Here is a 3,890-nt window from a genome sequence, read left to right as displayed (position 1 = left end):
AAAAAAGCTACAGTAATCAAAACAATATGGTACCATTAGTGAGCCCTCTTGCTTCACTGTAGACCCTGACAGTTATTTCTTACCACAGTTTCTTGAGGTGTTGACAATGACTGGAACATTCCAATCACCAGACCAGAAAAGTCCTGATAACAATGGAATGCCTAGAAGGTCCCACCCCACATGTCACCTTCCCAGCCCATGATCACTGCTGAACACAACTGGCCCCCCATTCATGATCATACACTCTCTACCTGCTCTTTTGCATGTTCTCCCCTGAACCCCTGCCTATAAAATACTAGGTGTCCATCTTAAAGGTGGAGAGGTCAGTTGTTAAGGCTTGAGCCACCACTTTCCCTATCTGCCAGCACCCAAAATAAATTTCTCCCTTTCTTTCTTCCAAATTCTTACCTCTTGAGTTATTGGCTTCTCTTGTGATGAGTTCATCTGAGTTTGTTGGGCAACAATGTTGGCAAGCCCAGCCAAGACCCATGCTTTCAATTTGTCCAGCCTTCTCAGGATTTCCCTGGATGGAGGAGTTGGCCACAGCAGTTCCAGGGCTTGCTGGTTCATTCCTGAGTTTGCAGCCATAATACATTGTTCGGTAACAGTACTGGCAAAAAGACAGATATATCAATGGAATAGAAAACCCAGAAATAAACCTTCTCATATATGGTCTGATAATTTTTGACAAGGCTGCTAAGACCATTAAATAGGGGAAAGACAGTCTTTTAATAAAATGGTGTGAGGAAACTGGATATTGACATGCAAAAAAAAAAAAAAGTGGGACTCTTACATCATATACACGAATGAACTCAAAATGGGTCAAAGACCTAAATGTAACAGCTAGAACTGTAAAACTCTTAGAAGAAAGTGGGAGAAAACTTCATGATTCAGGATTTGGTATAGATTTGCTTGGGTATGACATTCAAAGCACAGCTTTAGAAAAAGGAAGAGATAATTTGGACTCAGGCAAAATGAACAACTATTATTGTATAGCAAAGGATAGTATCAAGAGAGTGAAGTCATAAAATGGGATAAAATATTTGCAAATCTTATATCTGATGAGAAATTAATATCTAGTATATATAAAGAATTCTTAGAACTCAAAAGCAAAAAAACCTACCTAAATTAAAGCTTGATGAAAGATTTAAATGGACATTTCTCCAAAGAAAATACACAAAGGCCCACATTGCACATGAAAAGATGCTCAACCAGTATCCATAGTTGGGGTGTCTGGGTGTTTCAGTTGGTTATGCACCTACCTTTGGTTCAGATCGTGATCCCAGAGTCTTGGGATCGAGCCCCTCATCAGGTTGCCTGCTCAATGGGGAGTCTGCTTCTCCCTCTCCCTCTGTCCCTCCTCCCTGCTTGTGCTCTGTCTCTCTTAAATAAATTTTAAAAAATCCGTAGTCATCAGGGAAATGCAAATCTAAACCACAATGAGATACTACTTCACATCCATTAGAATGGCTACTATACAAAAAAAAAAAAAAAAGGAGAACTTCAAATGTTGGTGAGATTATAGAGGAATTAGAACCCTTGTGCATTGCTGGTGGGAATGTAAAATAATGCAACCACCATAGAAAACAATTTGGCAGCTCCTCAAGGTAAAATAAAAACTTCTATTTTAAACATTTTTTATGATTTTCTTGAAAAACAGTTAAAAATAATAATAGCAACAGTGTATTTGACTATGTATGCAAATATACACACGTACCATCATGTAAGCTTACGTATAAGTGAAGTGAAATGACTTCCGTTATACAAGGAACTGGAGGGAGGAATTAAGAACATTTCGTTTTTCTTCCCATCCTGCAAGGTGGCAGGTAAGAAATTTGGTTAAGTCAAATACCAAGGAGATACCTGAAGCCAAGAAGGCTGATACTGGTGGCAAAATTAAGAAGGGTAATCCTAAGGCTAAAATGCCAAGAAGCAGCAGCCCCATAGCAGCCAAAACCCTGTCCTAGTCAGAGAAATTGGCAGGTATTCCCAATTGGCTATATATTTTAGAAAGGCTATATACAAGAGGAAATATTCAGCAGCCAAATCCAGGATTGAAAAGAAAAAGTAGAAAGTTCTTGCTACTGTCAGGAAACCAGTTGGTGGTGACAAGATCAATGGAAACTGAGTGATTAAACCATAAAACGCCTAGGTTTTATCCTACTGAAGATGTATCTTGAAAACTGTTAAGTCACAGTAAAAAAATGTTCAGTTAGCATGTGAGAAAACTGGAAATGGCATCACTCCTGGCACCATTCTGATCATCCTCACTGGGAGCCACAGAGGCAAGAGAGTGGTTTTCCTGAAGCAGTTTGACAGTGGCTTGCTACCTGTAAAATGGCCTCTAATCCCCAATAGAGTTCTTCCACACAGAACAGAACACAAATTTGTCATTGCGACCTCCACCAAAATTGTATCAGGGGTGTGAAAATCCCCAAACATTTCACTGATGCTAACTGCAAGAAGAAGAAATTGTAAACCCAGACACCAGGAAAGTGAGATCTCCGACACAAAGAGAAATAAGAGATTACAGAGCAGTGTAAGGTTGACCAGAAATCTGTGGACTCACAAATTCTGCCAAAAATCAAAGCTGTTCCTCAGCTCCAGGGATACCTCTGCTCTGTGTTTTCTCTCACAGATGGAGTTTACCCTCACAAACGGTATTCTAAATTTCTTACAAAGAGCCTAATTAAATAATTGATCCATTATTAAAAAAGAATATTTTTTTCTTTTTAAAGATTTATTTATTTTAGAGAAAAAGAGCATGCACATGCATGCATGGCAGGGAGAGGCAGAGGGAAAGAATCCCAAGCAGACTCCCCACTGAACATGGAGCCCAATGTGGTGCTTGAGATCATAACCTAAGCAGAAATCAAGAGTTGATGCTTAACTAGTTAGCCACCCAGGCACCCCAAGAATATTTTTTTTGTAAGGTACTTGTACTTCATGTGAAGCAGTGTAGTGTTATTTGAATATATACCTGTATTGATCGTAAATATATAGTACAAACTCTAGGGCAACCACTAAAGACAGTAAAAAAGTAAATCTACATATTAAGAAAGAAGAATCACATAAAATGCTGAATTAAAATCACAAAAGGCACACAAAAATGGAAGACAAAAATAAGAAACCAACAAATAGAAACCGTAACAGACATGATAGATATTAATCCAACTATATGCCAATTAAGACAGAGACTGTCAGAGTGGCTCAGAAAATAAGACCTAGCTGTACATTGTCTATAAGAAAACCACGTTAGGGGCACCTGGGTGGCTCAGTTGGGTAAGCATCTGCCTTCAGCTCAGATCATGATCCAGGGGTCTTAGAATTGAGTTTCACATCAGGCTCCCTGTTCCATGGGGAACCTGCTTGTCCCTCTGCCTCTGCCCTCTGCCTTTTAAATAAATAAATAAATAATATCTTTTTTTTTTTTTTAAAGAAAACCACTTTAAATGTTAAGACACATGTAGATTAAAAGTAAAGTGATGGAAAAAACAATCCAGTTAAAAAATGATCAGAAGACTTGAATGGACATTTTTCCAAAGAAGATGTACAAATGGTCAACAAGTATATGAAAAGATGCTCAACATCACTAATCAAATAGTGAAAATATGAACCAAAACCACAATGAAATATCACCTCAAACCTGTTAGAATGGCTGTCAACAAAAATAAAAGAAGTAACAAGTGTTGACAGGAATGTGGAGGAAGAGCACCATTGAGCCCTCTTGGTGGAAATGTAAATTGAGGCAGCCACCATGGAAAAGATTATGGAGGTTCCTCAAAAAATTAAAATTAGAACTACCATATTCTAGCAATTCCACTTCTGAGTATTTATCTGAAGATACGAAAACACTAATTTGAAAAGATCAAAGCACCCACACATTCATT

At 38.2% G+C, this 3,890-nt stretch overlaps 1 pseudogene; it reads left to right on the top strand.

The window, feature by feature from the left end:
* The first annotated feature begins 463 nt into the window (after positions 1-463).
* On the top strand, positions 464-2,697 carry LOC112655447 (60S ribosomal protein L6-like; annotated as a pseudogene).
* The last annotated feature ends 1,193 nt before the right edge of the window (positions 2,698-3,890 follow it).

Source organism: Canis lupus, chromosome X (genome assembly GCF_003254725.2).
Source record: "Canis lupus dingo isolate Sandy chromosome X, ASM325472v2, whole genome shotgun sequence".
Taxonomy (NCBI): domain Eukaryota; kingdom Metazoa; phylum Chordata; class Mammalia; order Carnivora; family Canidae; genus Canis; species Canis lupus.
This window is presented reverse-complemented; position numbering and strand designations above follow the sequence as displayed.